This window comes from Lissotriton helveticus, chromosome 4_1 (assembly GCF_964261635.1).
Source record: "Lissotriton helveticus chromosome 4_1, aLisHel1.1, whole genome shotgun sequence".
NCBI classification, from domain to species: Eukaryota; Metazoa; Chordata; class Amphibia; order Caudata; family Salamandridae; genus Lissotriton; species Lissotriton helveticus.
Window position 1 is genome coordinate 2,127,893,164 of NC_136063.1, and position 17,457 is coordinate 2,127,910,620.

Consider the following 17,457-nt stretch of genomic DNA (forward strand, 5'->3'; position numbering starts at 1 on the left):
TCGAGCCAGTAGTAGACCATAATTATGCAGGGCCATACCACATGCAGGAAATCCACCACCGTGGCCCCACAGTGACAACAGTGCTAATCCCAAGGGTATATGGAGTGCAGTCGCTATGGGGAGAGAGGTCATATGGACTATATTGTATTGTATCTGTTTTAACCTTACGGACCCCTGAATGTACTTTGTACCAGTGTTTGTGGGAGATGAGCTCATCACTTACAAGCAGCCATGTTTCTTTTATGCGGAATTGCTTCAGTTGCAGGTCCTGCGGGCAGTGCACGGCATATGTGTGTTATAAGTTGACGCCTTCCTGCCATTAATATCAACGTCACCAGTGTGTGTATGGGTTTGGGAGCCCCAGGGAACATTGGTCAGAGTTGGAGCGCTGGAGCAGCAATTTTGGTGTATCAAAGAAACTGGCTGGCTCCCACTTCGAAAGTCTGTTGCTTCCTGCAGGGTGATAAATCTTCCTGCTGGGTAAGGGTCAGACAGCCTTATGCACCCCCACCCTGCCACCTATCGACCATCATTAGTCGTGTTGTTTGCTCGAAGGGACGCACTAGGCATGCGTCCAGCTCCAGGACATATGGTACTAGTTCTTCCATTATCCTGGCACGGTAGTATTATACAGCCGATTTACAAATGTGGCCTGCAGGATAATCCGGCTAATTACCGTTTAATTACACTCACTGACGTAGAGGCAAACATTTTTGCTAGTTGCTTGCTGGAAGGGTTAGAGACTCGGGCCTCACAGGAGGAGCTGATTCCTAAATTTCAAACAGGGTTTAGAAGGGGCGAATCAACCCATACGAATTTGATCTTATTAACGTTATTAGGTGAGAGAGCCTAAAGTAGGAAGCAAAGATTATATGTTTGTTTTATTGATTTAAAAGCCGCTTTCGATTCTGTACCACGAAATAGTCTTTGGTGGAAGCTACAGAATTGGGGTATTTCAGAGTCTCTATTAAAAATGATTATACTGCTATACTCCAACACTTGGGTGCAAATCAAAATAGGCGATGGTAAACACATGACCCAACGTTTAGCTACAAATATGGGACTAAAACAGGGGTGTGTTTTGGCTCCTTGCCTTTTTAATCTTTTTATGGCTGATTTACCAGCCCATTTTAAAAATATAAATTCGCATTCGCCTTTTATTCACGGCCAGGAAATCAAATATATGCAATATGCAGATGATACGATTTTAATGAGCCAAACAGAAATAGTTTTAAAAAGGTTAATTAACACTTTTAATGGTTATGTTACACAAAACGGTCTGACAATTAATATAAAAAAGACAAAGATAATGACTATGGGAAAAGGGAAGCCTAGGATTAAAGAGTGGAATATTAACGGTATGATAATTGAAAATGTGAAATTATACAAATACCTTGGAATCACGTTTGACGATGGTTTGATTTTTAGACAGCATTTTAACAGTCTTGAAGCTAGGGGTTGCTCACTTGCATTTGCTTTTAGAAAATTAAGAGACAAACTATTATGCCCCAATTAGGACCATCTGATAAAGGTGATGCGAGCAAAATTAATGCCATCTTTGGAATATTGCTCATTCATCTTTAGGGGCAAAGACGCTAAAGTGCTCGACGATATAGAGATTAGAATATATAAAACTGTTTTTAAAATCCCCAAATATATTAGTCGAGCAAACATAAGACTGGAATGTGGTTTGAAAAAACAATCTCTGGCACGTCAATCTACATTCTTGAAGTCTCTTTTAACATTAGCCCGTTCAGAGGAAGGCTCACTGGCAAAGTTATGGTGGCTTGAAATCTCAGAAGGGGAATATTCAAAAAATTGGCAGCTGTATTTTAATGAATGCATAAGTAATTTTGACTGATCTAATTTGGCTGATGAATTGAGGAGCAGGACAGTTTTAAAAAAAGAAATTAATCAAATGGCCACATTATTAACGACTATAGCGGACAAGGAGGAACTAAGAAAAAAAAGTCATTTCTGGACAGTTGCTAACTCTTTCTGTAGGCTGTCACCTCAATCATACTTGTCTTATCATTTAAAACCTAGGCTTAAGAATAAATTTATGTATTTAAGGCTGGGAAGATATCCGACAAAGGATGGTATACCAAAATGGGAAAATCAATGGGCATCGAGCATTTGCAAGTTTTGTAGTCAAAGGGAGGAAACACTAACACACATCGTAACCTTATGTCCAGCATTGGCAGAGGCTCGGAAGTTGATCCTAAAACCAATTTTTAATGAACTAGGAATTAGAACATGCAGGCAAGCAATTATTACCTGTTTGAGTGGGGCCATTATAAAACTTACTTACTACTTGATTAAGTTCATTATTATTGTTGAGAAGAAACTCAAAGACAAAGAACAAGTAAATAACTGTTCATCGTGATACAAAGTAAAAAAAGAAACTTTTATTTTAGGAATTGTTTAAATCAAAATGTATGCCAGTTGAAGGGTCTATTAGTATAATTTACTATAGTTATGCACATTGCACTTTACTATAGCTAGCAAATGGAAAACAGCAAAAAATGTATTATACTAGTATTTCCTGCTGCTAACACTGTCACTTTAAGTTAAATGCTGCTATAACAGTGATTGCTGCTAATATATCGTAATCAAGTTAATACCTGTATTTTAATTAGTGTGTAAACGTTTAAACATTATTATGGAATTGACTGTATTAATGTAATTTTAGATGATCATTTTAATATGATTATAACTTTGTGCATAGTATATGTTTGTTTATGTAGGTTGCTTTTATCTATTCTTGTTTGTAATGATTTTAATTAATCAACAAATAAATACTTACCACCATCGGGGAAAAAAAAAAAATAGTTGCATTTCCCATTCCCAGAGCCTACCCATCAAACGAACCAGATGTGGGAAGTCTGGAGATGAAATCCCTCAGCATCAACAGTGCCCCAAGCCGGTGACCATAATGTGTGCCATCCAGCAGGGACTGCTCCCAGTTGTACTACTCCTGCAACTGGTGAACAGCACGTTCTAAATTCTAAATTGAATTGGTCTCAACTGAGATGTACAGCCATAGTACTCTGAGGTATATTCTCTGAAGCTGGTTATGGTATAATACTCGTTCATCTCAAATGGCCAATCTTAAAGAAATCTACTCTTCATCCTAATGTACTATCCAATTACAGACCAATTTCAAGATTCTTTCATTGCTAAAAATTTACAAAACGAAATTAACAGACAGCTGAAGAAGCATTTAGAAACTAATAATATCTAGACTAATATAATAAAGAGAGAGCCCAAACCTTTGAGGCGGGTAATCTCAGGAACCACAGCACCAATCACAACACCCAATACAGCGTTGGAAAGGGCAGTTGCAGCAGAAGGACATAGGCTACGCAGACGCCCACCATATACATTTAAAAGGTAAAAGAACCGTGCCAGCAAAGTAGTCCCTTGTGGGCGTGTCTGCATTGTGCTGTGGGCGTGTGCTGGGGGCGTGACAAACGCTGGGGGGGTGTGGTACGTTCCGCCCTTCATGCCATGTCTCATATCGTGTGCGAATCCCACCCTGCTCCCTTTAAATACCCCTGCACCCCATAATCATAACCCACCCGTACTCCCTAAAATATCCCAACACCCTTAAACACTAACCCATCTTAACCCTATAAATATACCCTGTACCCTAAAACCCAAACCAATCCCTAAAAATACCCCTGTACCCCAAAACCCAAACCTAGCGCTGAACCCTATAAATACCCCTGTACCTCAAAACCCAAACCTAGCCCTGAACCCTTAAAATACCGCTGTACCCCAAAACCCAAACCTACCCCTGAACCCTAAAAATACCACTGTACCCCCAAACCTAGCCCTGAACCCTAAAAATACCCCTGTACCCCAAAACCCAAACCTAGCCCTGAACCCTTAAAATACCCCTGTACCCCAAAACCCAAACCTAGCCCTAAACCCTAAAACTACCCCTGTACCCCATAACCCAAAACTATATCTGAACCCTTAAAATACCCAAACACCCCAAAACATATACCTCAGTACCCCAAAACATATACCCCTATACCCATACTTACCTTATCCAAACATTAAAAAAACATGCTTTTACCATTCATGCATTTACACCGAATTTCGTTGTAAATGTATGCGTGGTAAAAGCATATAAAATGTAATGCCATGCGTTATAATGGTATTGCGGAGTCATGGTACTTTCGTAATGAAAGTATGCAGAGTGATGGTATGCGGAAAGAAAGTTGCGGAACAATGGGTGTTTACCCTCCCCTGGTAAGTACATTGGTGGCACGGCAGCCCACATCTCCAGCAACATACTCATATTTTTTCACCACTATTTTGAAAAATGCACAGGTCTCTCTCATTGATAGCCAGCACCGACATTCGCGCTATATAATATTGCAAGGAAAAATAAAGTAGGGAAACTTGAGTTCACACACTACTGAACGCGCACTCTTAAGTGCATCAGCAATGCACTGTGAATCGGAGCGTTTCACAGGCCTGTCACAGATAAGAAATACTATCAAAACGAAATCCCACAAAACAATATACTACTGGCCGGCAGCATTTCATACCCGGACAACGTCGGGACGGGATATATATATATATATATATATATATATATATATATATATATATATATATATATATATATATATATATATATATATATATATATATATATATATATATATATATATATATATATATATATATATATATATATATATATATATATATATATATATATATATATATATATATATATATATATATATATATATATATATATATATATATATATATATATATATATATATATATATATATATATATATATATATATATATATATATATATATATATATATATATATATATATATATATATATATATATATATATATATATATATATATATATATATATATATATATATATATATATATATATATATATATATATATATATATATATATATATATATATATATATATATATATATATATATATATATATATACTGAAAAAAACTTAGGTTTTATGTATCTTATAGTTGGGAATTGTTATTTAAAAACCTTAGAAATTCACTGAAAAAATCATAGGTTTCAGACATGTTATAGTTAGCTGGACATTTCACTCATACAAAACCTTTGAAATTCCCCCGTTATAGTTAGTTCAGCTAACTATAACTCGCGCGCCCGCAATGCACTGCTGATGACGCCACATATTACATCACTCATGACATGGTCAGTGACATCACTCATGACATCACTTATGACATCTCAAATGACATCACTCATGACATCATCCTTGTGAAAGAGTGGCAGACCTCCTCTCACCCTAATATAACCTTTGATACACACATTCAAAAATAGAAACTATAATTGTTTTTTAAAATGGAGATACCAATACCAGTTACAACAACCTATTAGGTAATTCCAACATCTACATACACATCCTCATTCACCAACAGTTCTATATAGTCACTCATACATGTACTCACTCATCATATGTACTCATACACCTATTCATCCTGTTACACACTGATACTCATCCATAGTTACTCACACACATACTCACACATGGAAATAAACTATCAAACATCCATTTACTTGCATATAAAGCTATACACACACCACTACACTTACTTCTACAGAAACGTACACATACCTACTCTCTTAAACAGTCTTTTATAGAAACACCATTATTTATAAAGGAACTCTCCCAATCTCTCACTCTCACATATACTCACTTATATACATCAATACTCACATATACTAGTTTAAAATATATGTAGTTACTCATAAAGATACTATTAAGACAGTCATTCACTCACTAACACACTCATCCACCCATATAGTCCTGCACACATTCTGTCTTCAAAACCCATACAAACAGTGAGTCAGTCATTCATGCATCTGTGCGCTAATTAATACCCCCACCAAACCATACACACTCATTCTGATACTCAGAAAACCAACTAATAACCTATATAGACACTCGTGTAGCTACTCACCAACCCATGCAGCCACTTATACACAGTGAGACACTGATACAGATATTTACATATTTAAACATTACTCGCTAATACATGTATTCACTAAAATATACTTAATAAGTCAGTTATACAATCAATTTTACAAAAAAAATCCATTTAGATACTTATTTACCCATTTATTCTTCCATCAACCTTTAGATATACATATATAAAAAATAATTTATTTTTCAGACACACATTCACTGGATGATGTCATCAGTGATGTCACTGACCATGTCATGAGTGATGTAATAGGTGACATCATCAGCAGTGCATTGCGGGCGCGCAAGTTATAGTTGGCTGAACGAACTATAACAGGGGAATATCAAAGGTTTTGTATGAGTGAAATGCCCAGCTAACTAGAACGTGTGAAACCTATGGTTCTTTCAGTGAATTTCTAAGTTTTTTTTAATGCTAATTCCTAACTATAACGTGCCTGAAACCTATCGTTTTTTCAGTGAATATGTATGTGTATGTATGTATATGCGTGTATGTATGTATATCTGTGTGTATGTGTGTATTTATATATGTATGAATATATGTATGTATATGTATGTGTGTTTATGTGTATGTATATGTGTGTGTGTGTGTATATGTGTATATATATATATATATATATGTGTGTGTGTTGTGTGTGTTAAAGAGCTGACTAAATTAGACTTTTTATGATTGTGTGGCTTTGAAGTGATTACCTACATTTTGTATCTGTACCTAAATGAGAAGGCTATTCTGCGACGATTTGTAGGTTTCATTTGCTTGTTTTAAACTGGAAATAATCTTTTGTTTAAAATAAAATACAATGGTAGGTGCTAAATTTGTGTAATTTGCATTTTCTTATAAGAAGCATTTCTGTGCTTGTATTTTGTTATTTGAGACTCTTATGGTCCTGTATCGGAACATAAATTGAGACATGCAATGCTGTTAACGATATGTCAGAGTTAATATTGAGGTAGATTTCTGTAACATGGCAGAGACTCTTCTGCGTCTCTAAGGTATGTTTTGTAGTGTTTCTCCATCATCACCACCCTCTCCAACAGCCCTTAAAAGCTTTTCCAAGTGATGCAATACATCAAGCTGCGATCCCATCGCATTAGCCAGCGGGATTGAGGTATGCACGGCGTACAATTTTGAGTGGGTGCGATTTAAATGCAGTTAATTTTTTCATACATTTTTCTGTATCACCATGCAGTAGTGAGAGAGTAAAGTACATATCGTTTTAGGGCAAACCCTAGGCATTTCGGAGAGGGTAGTGTAATTGAGGGCGGAGGGCGTCTGGTGTTCTTAACAGAGAAAGAAACCTCACTACACCAGAAGAGGCGTTGCTTTCAACCAATGCCCCTTTTGTACCGCTTTGGCCCCCATAAGTTGGCAGGGTATGCTCAGACGTGAGTCCCTTGCCCACTTTGCCACTGGATTCAAGCAAGCCTCAGGACTGCTGTAATGCTAGAAACCGGTCCTAGGAAGCTTGAATTCGGTCCAGGGAAGGCATGGCTTTTTTCAGTTCGGGCTGGACTGTTCCCATGAGGCACAGGGTCAGACTGATTTGCATATGGCCATGTCTGAACTGGGGTGGCAGAGTGGGCTAAAGAACGGTGATGGATTAAACCCAGATCTGTTGACTGGGTGAGTGTTTGATTGGTTCAGATGCTCCGTCCATCACCACCCCCTTTTGTACCGCTAATTCCAAAAGCCAACATCTCCCTCTAGTGTTTGTTGAAAATACATCATAGTTTCATCTTCTCTTGCAGAGAAAGTATGGATCATTCATACATGACATATTTCAAAATAAAGTGCCACAACAATGCCGCAAAATTTTTCCGATACATTTCCATATTTAGCTGCAAAATTTGCTAATCTGTGCCGCAGTATCCTTGGGCATCTGTATAGTTCCAAGTTTGGGATAATACCCCCCCCCCCCACCCCCCTTTTCCTTCACTCTTAAGAGTGCCGAGACCTATTCTGCTCTTTTACCTTTCCAGAGTAGCTCCACTAGTAGCGAGTCCAGCTCCCAGAACACCTCCTGAGGTATCTCATCAATAGCACCCTGCAATACATATAAGTACCTTGGCATTATCACCATTTTTATCAGCGCTATTTTCCCCATCAGACAGTTTTAAGGTATTCAAGGATTGGATTGAGGGGCATAGATTATTGAGCACTCATCCCCTGTTTGGTGATAGAACTGGTACTTGCAATGTGTGTTCTGGATGCCCAAGTACTTGACTGTGTCCACCTTACAGGACAAGCCTGATTCCGGGAGAGCTGGTCCACAGGTAGTCCTGTCAGTTGTCCGAGCGGGAACAGAACAGCCTTGTCTAGGAAAGTGGGTTTCTGTTGCAGTAACCCACCCACTCTTTGCCAGACTACTGATGCACCTTTCCTTGGTGTGCCCTGGGTCCCTGCCAATCAGGTTCCCAGGGCCTGTGTTCTTCCCCCAAAAGCTAACCTAATTGGCATCTCTGGCCACAGGTCAGCCCCTGGTAAATGGTACCACAGGTACCCAGAGCACTGTGACCAGGGAAGACCTGTAAGGGCTGCAGCACTTATTGTGCCACCCTTAAAGGCCCTGTACCCTGACAATCGCACACTGCCTTGGCAGGCTGCGGGTCTTGGTGCAAAACGAAGTAAAGAGTCGACATGCCTCATCCCTGTGTGCCATGCCCACCAAACGCTGACCTGGCATAAATCAGTCGTCCTCTAGTTGGGTGCCCTATGCCAATGGTGAGGGTACAGGAACCTGATCCCTGTACCCCTACAGTACCCAGGTCCATTCCTGGATACTGTAAGTACAGTGCTGCCATTAAGAATATATGGTGCTGGGAGTTTGTCATTACGAACTCCACAGCACCATAATGGCTGCACTGAAGACAGGGAAGTTTGGTATCAAACTTCTCAGCATATTACACCCACACTGATGCCTGTGTGGGATTTAATGTAAGATGCACAACAGAGGACATCTTAGAGATGCCCCTGAAACTCTACCAACTCCTAGTGACCTGACTGTTTGGCTGCCTAGGCTGCCACCGCCAGACGTGTTTCTGGAACCCTGGATCCTGGGTCAAGGTGCCAAGCCTCCTCCCCCAGGATGGGCAGGGTTCACGAAGGAGAAGCTTCAAAGGCATACCGCCTTTGTGAGCCTCTCCAGACCACTTGTTCTACACTGTTCTGCACTGGTTCTACACCCACTTTGGGCGGGAGACCCAGCGGGAAAAAGAAAGTGAGGAAGAGAGGTGTGCCCACCTCTGCCAACTCCATCCCTAAGGTAGGCGAGGTGAAGCACAACCTCAAGACCCCGCCATCTTGAGGATGGGGAGACCCAGCCAAACAGGGACAGGCTCCTGCCCCCTCCCACTGGAGAGTGGCAGAATAGGAGGTGTACCCACCCCAGGGAAGGGACCCATTGGTCCCTGCCCTTTACCTACCTGTGACTCCCCTAAACGTAGTATTTAGGAGCACCCTAAACTTTCCTTCCTCAGATCCAGCAAACACAAGAAAAGGACGAGAAGCCGTGCAGAGCTAACAAGAGGACGACTCCCACTGAATTTGCCCCAGCCCTACAGGCCTGTCTCCCCTCGAACCTGCGCCTGCGAAACCCCGGCGCAGCCAGCAACCTCAAAAACCCCGGAGGACCTGCCTGCATTCACTCTCCAAGCTGTTTCTCCTGTGAACACCGGATGTGTTTAAACTGCAGCTTCTGGTGCCAGCCAGAAACCACGAAACATTCACACTGCACCCGCCGTGTTTGATTGAACAAACACCACAACGAGGTACCCCCGGCGATCCTGACCCGAGATCCGGCGACCCCTGACCTGCCTCAATCCTCCAGACGACGCCTGCAGCCTCAATCCAGACGACCCCCACCCCCACCGCGACCAGAGCGGGTGAGAAAATCCGACGTCCCAAGGCACCCCTGCACCTGACGCCCCACGGCCTTGTGTGCCCAACCCATCGGTGCCTAACCAACCCTCTACATCCCTACTTACCCTTTGAAGTGTTGGTCGCTCCAGGAAGAACCTCGTCCCCGAGCCGGCAGTGTTTCTTTGTCCCAGAGAATCTCCATTGAAATCAACAGGGCACCCGGCCTCAAAACAGCTCCCTGCACCCGGTCTAACTCCAGAACCCTAACTCAAAAGACAGATTACTTACCTCGAAACCGATAACTAATTTTTCCTCACAGGATAACATTGACACTTTTTCTCCCAAACAGTTTACAAGCGTCGACTTTTGAAAACTACAAATATTTCTTAAAAATCAGCCGAAATAACCGAAACGCATTTTCTAAACTGTTTTCAGGAAATGTCCCAGTGCTGAATCCAGGATCCAGCACTGAGTACGAAAATGTATCGATAACCTAACTTGCCTGCTAAGTGAATTTCCTCCCATAAGCTAACATGGGTGATTCTATGTGAAAACGTTTCTAAGTGTCAACTTTTAAAATGCAATAATATTCTTTAAAAATCATACCTTTATGTTAAACATATGGGAACCTAACGACCTCACACACTTAGGGCAAAGTTGGGTCGCATTGGGCATGATGGTGGCCAAGAGAAATATAGGGCAAAAATGGGGTGGTGTGGAGGTACCGACCCTAGCAGCGTGGAGTAAAGATATGGACGCAGCCATGATAGCTGAGAGGGCGATATACAGTAACAGAGGTTGCCCTAAAAAGTGGGGAAAAATATGGGGAGCATGGAATGCATTCAGAGAGGAGATTTATGATCCTCCATCGGACCGTGAAGACAGTGACTCAGACCCAGAGGAGGACTGATGCATTGGGATGGCAAAACAGAAGTTGGGTCTCCGATGTTGTAATAATAGTAATAATGCATATTTGTGACTTTGTAACACTTGCTTCTGTTTTTGAGAGTGGGGTACTGAGATGTGAGGCATGTTTATGCTCCAGATTGTCTTTGCAATATGAAAACTAATAAAAAAAATGTTTAAAAAAATCATACCTTTAACCAAAATGCATTTACTCACCTGTTTTCAGGAAATGTCCCAGGGCTGAATCTAGGATCCAGTCCTGTGTTAGCAAAAGTAATCTGAAAAGTAATTAACTGCATTTTACGTAAAAAGCCCATTCAATTGAATGTACTATACCTGAAATGTGTTGCAAACTGCTTTCTTAAATCTGTAACCAAAACCAGTACAAGTTACAGGACTATTTTGCATTGTGTTCATACAAAATACTGGAGAAGAACAAAAGGTACTTACCTGTAACCTGTGGTTCTCAGTAGTGATACCTTTCATAGATTCACTTGCAACCCACCCACCTCCCCACAGAGGCTCGTTTATGCTCTTTTCACTTGGATAACTCTAGTGTGAGAAAATCTGATAGCCTGAGCTTCTGAGGAGAACATTTTGATTGGCTGCAGTTTGGACTGTATATAATGACTTGGACAAGTCATAAATGTGAACTTTATTTCCTTTTACTTTCTGGCTACTTTACTTCCTGGATTTATGTTACCTATGCTATGGTTATTATGTGAATAATTATTGCTTTTTTATGTACCTTGGGACTCCCACTCTGACTGGGAATGATTTAGTCATGTGAATCTATGAACGATACCAATACTGGAGAACCACAGATTACAGGTAAGTAACTTTTGTTCTTCTCAACCATTTGGGCAAATGACTTGAGATTCCACACACACTGCTCATCATCATATCTGTAGGCAACATTGATCAAAGAGTCATGGAATAGGACAGCAAGTGAAAACATCCAGGGGCAGCCAGGGCAAGCAGAGTCACCAGCGCCACACAGTTCAAGCCGGGCCTGGCAGAAGCATCGGGCTGCGAGAAAGATCTGTGTCTGGGAGGTCCAGCAAGGACGGATCAGGTGAGGCACCTCCAGAAGCAGGGCGGTCCAGAGCCGGCGCGTCGTCCTTGAGGAGTGTTCTTCACGGATGGCCCCACCGCGTGCCCCTGCTGGGAAGCCACCGGCGAGTGTGCCGCTGGCCCCTGCGTCTCCCGGAGCGCCGGCGACGCGGCCGGAGGGACGGCACTTCTCGGCGAAGACCCACCCCGCCAGTGGATGGTGGTAAGTCCGGAGTAGCCAGCCTAATCGGCCGTTCCTCCGTGGCCCAAGTCCATGCCTCTTCGGCTGTATCGAAAGAGAAGGATTTGTCCTGGAAAATCACTCGCAGCCGAGCCGGGAAGAGGAGCCGATATTGGATGTTCAGTGAACGCAGCTTTTGCTTGACCTCACCATAGGAGCGACGTTGGGATTGTACCTCGCGGGTATAGTCGGGGAAGACCCTGATAGTCAAGTTGTCATATTTGAGAGGCTGTTGTTTTCGGGACTCCATCAGGATTGCATCCCTGTCTTTGAAGTTAAGGATGCGCAGGATGATTGGCCGGGGAGGTGCGCCGGGATGCAGCGAGGAGCAGGGAGAGATGGAGTCCTCTGGCATCCATGAGCGTACCCAGCGCTTCGCGAAATCCGACGCTCGGCCCTGCTCCACGCCTTCTGAAAAACCAACAAGGCGAAGGCTGTTGCGGCGGGCTCGGTTTTCAGCATCCTCAGCCTGACAGTGGAGCTCCTGCGTGTGGGACTGTAGTTGGGTCACCTGGAGTTTGAGCTGGCGGACGTAGTCTTCCACGGCCTCTACTCTGGATTCGGCCTCTGTAATCCGGGCAGTGGCATTGCGGAGATCCTGCCTGATTAGGGTCATGTCCACACGGACCTCCGCGATCTTCCCCTCAACCAAGGACTGGGACATGTGTATCGCCTGAAGGATGGAAGAGGTCGGATGCTGCAGGAAGGTGCTTGCCCGCAAGTCCACCCGTGGCTCCAGCGTCTGCAGTAGCGAGTAGCGGGCTTCTTGGGCACCTTGTCCCGGTCCATGGCTGACCACGTGCAAGGGGAAGTAGTAGTGTGGGAATTGCAGTCTGGCACCTGCAGGGAGGAAGGTGAGAGAGGAAGGAGGGGGGTCCACGGTGTGCCCAGCCACCTCACCCTCCACACCGTCCAGCAGCCTCCACACAGGGCCCCTCAGACAGTAGGACCAGAGTAAGCACACCAGGTTTCAGGAGACGAGAGCAGCGTCCACCAAAGAGGCAAGGCCCAAGGCAACACCAAGAGGGCAAGCAGCCGGGGGCCGGAGCAGCAAAGGGTCGAAAGGCTCACAGCAGGAGTCACTGCCCCCCCCCCAGGATAATGTGGCACACAATGTCAGCAGCTGCAAGGGAAGATCAACAGGCATGGGATGCCCCAGGAGAGCCCCGCGTGTGGTCTCCGCTGCCAGAACCGACAGCCGGGGGTAGGCCGCACCAGGTGGGGGGGAGGGGGGGGTGTGTCCGCTACTGCTTGAACAGCCAGGTCTTGAGTTGTTTCCTGAAGGCGAGATGGTCCTGTGTCAGCCTGAGGTGGATGTTTTGGCTGCCAGGTAGGAGAAGGATCTTCCTCCGGCGGTGGCTCTTCGGATGCGTGGTACGTCGGCGAGGGCGAGGTTTGTAGAACGTAGCTGGCGGGTGGGCGTGTAGAAGGTCAGGCGGTCGTTTAGGTACTTGGGGTTCAGGTCGTGGAGAGACTTGTGTGCCTGGGTAAGGAGCCTGAACGTGATCCTTTTGCTGACGGGGAGCCAGTGCAGGTCCCTCAGGTGGCCTGAGATGTGTCTGCGTCTGGGGATGTCCAAGATGAGTCGGGCGGAGGCGTTCTGTATGCGCTCGAGTCTTTTCTGTAGTTTGGCTGTGGTTCCCGCGTAGAGGGTGTTCCCGTAGTCCAGTGGGCTGGTGACGAGTGCCTGGGTGACCGTCTTCCTGGTTTCGGTCGGGATCCAGCGGAAGATCTTTCGGAGCATACGCAGGGTGTTGAAGCACGATGAGGAGACGGCGTTGACTTGTCTGGTCATCGAGAGGGAAGAGTCCAGGATGAAGCCCAGGTTGCGTGCGTGGTCTGTTGGTTTGGGAGCGGTGCCCAGGGCGGGAGGCCACCAGTAGTCGTCCCAGGCGGAGGGCGATGGTCCCAGGATGAGGGCGATGGTCCCAGGATGAGGACTTCCGTCTTGTCTGAGTTCAGTTTCAGGCGGCTGTTCTTCATCCACTCGGCGACGTCTTTCATCCCTTCGTGTAGGCACGTTCTGGCGGTGGCTGGGTCGTTGGTGAGGGAGAGGATCAGCTGGGTGTCGTCGGCGTAGGAGATGATGTTGAGGTTGTGTTGGCATCTGATGGCTGCGAGAGGGCTCATGTAGACGTTGAAGAGGGTTGGGCTGAGTGATGATCCTTGCGGTACGCCGCAGATGACTTCGGTGGCTTCGGATCGGAACGGGGGGAGGCGGACTCTTTGTGTTCTTCCGGCGAGGATCGAGATGATCCACTCCAGTGCCTTTTCTTGGATACCGATGTTGCTGAGGCGTTGAACTAGGGTGCGGTGGCAGACGGTGTCGAACGTGGCAGAGAGGTCCAGGAGGATGAGGGCCGCTGTTTCCCCGTTGTCGAGCAGGGCTCGGATGTCGTCGGTGGCTGCGATGAGGGCGGTCTCGGTGCTGTGGTTGGTTCGGAAACCGGACTGCGAGGGGTCGAGGGATTCGTTCGTCTCGAGGAAGGCTGCAAGCTGTCTGTTGACGGTCTTCTCGATGACTTTGGCAGGAAAAGGGAGGAGCGAGATGGGGCGGAAGTTCTTGAGGTCGAGGGGGGTCCGCTGTTGGTTTCTTCAGTAGGGCGTTGAGCTCGGCATGCTTCCAGCTCTCCGGGAAGGTGGCGGTGTTGAAGGAGGAGTTGATGACGTCCCGGAGTTGGGGTGCGATGATAGAGTCGGCATTGTTGAAGACGTGGTGGGGGCAGGGGTCGGTCGGAGATCTGGAGTGGATGGTGTTCATCGTGCGGGCTGTGTCTTCGGTGGTCACCGTGGCCCCGGTGCGGAGGGTGGCGGTGGGGGGCGTTGGTTCGGCGGTCGGGTGCGTGGAAGGTGCGCCGAAGCTGTTGTGGATGTCGGCGATCTTGCGGTGGAAGTACGAGGCGAGAGAGTCGCAGAGATCTTGTGAAGGAGTGATGTCGTTGTTGCCGGTGCTGGGATTCGAGAACTCCTTGACGATGCTGAAGAGTTCCTTGCTGTCGTGGGCGTTGTTGTCCAGTCATTCCTTCAGTGATTTCTTCTTGGTGGTGCGGATGAGCTGGTGGTGCTTGCGGGTGGCGTCTTTGAGGGCGGTCATGTTGTCTATGGTCTGGTCGAGGAGCCAGGCTTTCTCGAGGGTGCGGCAGTTCTTCTTGGAGTCCTTGAGTTCGCCGGTGAACCAGGAGGCTTTCTTGCTTCTGGGTCTGCTGGGCGGGTTCTTTAGTGGCGCGAGGTCGTCGGCGCAGGCGGTCAGCCACTGCGTGAGGTTGCGTGCTGCTTCGTTGGGGTTTGTTGTGCTGGCGGGTGGGATCTGGCTGAGGGAGGTGGTGAGCTGCTCGGCGGTGATCTTGCTCCAGCTCCTGCGAGGAACATGTTGCGGGTGGTGGTGAGTCGTGGTTCTTCTGAAGCTGAAGTGGACGCAGCTGTGGTCGGTCCAGTGAAGTCCGGTGGAGTGGCTGAAGGTGATGTGCTTGCTGGATGAGAAGACTGGATCAAGCGTGTGGCCGGCGTAGTGGGTGGGGGTGTTGACCAGTTGCTTGAGTCCGAGGTTGTCCAGCAGGGCGGCGGTGTTGCGGTCCTTCTTGTTCTCCAGGTGGAAGTTGAGGTCCACTAGGAGGATGTAGTCAGCGGAGGGCGTGCGGGCTGATGAAGTCCGTGATGTCTTTGCTGAATTTTGTACGTGGTCCCGGGGGTCTGTAGACGAGGGTACCTCTGAGGGTCGTCTTTGGGTTGGTGTGTATCTGGAAATGGAGATACTCGGCGGCGGCGCGAAGGTGTCGTTGGAGCCGGTCGTGATGCGGATGGTGCTCTTGTGTACGATGGCGATGCCTCCTCCGGTCTGGTTGACGCGGTCTCGCCGGATGATCTTGTATCCGTCTGGGATGGCGATGGCGATGTCGGGTGCTGAGGAGGCGTTCATCTGGTGAGGTTGTGTCGAGCAGGTTCCAAAGTTCGATGGCGTGTCTGTGGATGGAGCGGGTGTTGAGCAGGATGCACTTGAGGTGGCTGTTGTGGGTGCTCGGCTTGGTAGCTGTGGTGCAGGTCCGGAGGCAGGTGAACTTGCAGCCTTGACAGGTGAAGGGTCCGTGGGTGCGTCTCGGGGTGGCAGGCTCTTGTTCGGTCGGGTTTGAGTGCGATGAGGGTGGCGGCGTCGTAGGTCCGTCGCGTGGGCAGGCATCATCGGGGACCAGGGGTCCTGGCGCTGGGCGCGTTACAGGCGCGGACGGGCTTTCGGCGCGCCCGCTGCGCGTCAACGCTGCGCGTGCGTGGGGTCGTCATAAGTAGGCTGCCGGGAGGAGGGTCAGCGGCGGGGCGGCGAATGGGCTGGCGGGGGGCGGGGCCGCAGGGAGGCAGCGGCGGGAAAGTCTGGTGCGGGCGGGCGGCTCAGCGACGGCTGGGCGCCCGGGCAGCAGCAGGAAAATAAGGCGGCAAAACAGCGGGGCTCAGGAGCAGCAGCAGGAGGAGTGTGGGGGCAACCAGGCCACAGGTGCAGGCACAGTGGTCGCTAGAGTGGGCATAGAGAACCCAGGGCCCGCCAGGCAACGCAGCTGAAGGCCGGACCCCAACCAGGAGGGGACTCTGGAACGGGGGGCCGCAGGTGTCAATGGGAGGTCGGACCTGTGAGGCGTCCCACGCGCCGACGGGAGCAGCAAGTCAGCAAGGGCAACGTGGCCAGCCACGGTAGGGAGCGAACCAGAAGGGCTCAGGAAAGAGCAGCGCCCTGGGTCAGGATCAGAGGCAATCAGTCTGGTGTAGGGCCGGGACAGCGTGTAGGTCATAGGGGCTGAGGGATAGATAATGGAGGCCCTTCCTGGTAAGCTCACCACGTGGGCGGGGCAGACGAGTCCCCACGCAGGTCAGGATGGCGTCTTGCCCCCACGCCGCTGTCCGTCCCAACCCGGCGGCCTCCAAGGGCGGAGAGCAGGCCCCAGTCCAAAGGATACGCAGATCAGGGGCAAGGGTAGGTGGAGGGGAGCTGGCCTCCTGCAGGCCCAAACTACTAATCGCAGCTCGATTGCTGGTAAGCTCTGGGAAGGAGGGAGGGAGAGACCAACCACTCTGCTGGCCGGGTGTGCAGCCGAAACACCCCCCTTCCCCAGGTAAGAGCCCTCTCGCCGCACTCACCGTGGGGGAGGGGGGGCGCAAGAGCAGGGCCAGCCTGACTCGGCGTGTGGGTCGAGGCCGCTGGAGCCAACAGGAGAGGCTCTCAGGTCCACAGGCAGGTCCAGGCTTCGGGGCGATGCAGGAGCTGCCTGCTGTTTGAGTCCAGGGGGCTCCCGCAGCGCCGAACCTCCAGCTCCCCAGCAGGGAGGCAAAGGGCAGCTCCAGAAGGAGGCCACAGGTCGAGCCGCACCGTCCGGTGCCCCGCTCAAGACC

The 17,457-nt window shown here is 47.5% G+C and overlaps 1 protein-coding gene across 1 annotated transcript in view; it reads left to right on the forward strand.

Annotated features, from left to right (window-relative positions):
• Positions 1 to 17,457, forward strand: part of ATRX (ATRX chromatin remodeler) — a 1,815,989-nt gene that overhangs the window by 339,313 nt on the left and 1,459,219 nt on the right. The window lies entirely within an intron of this gene.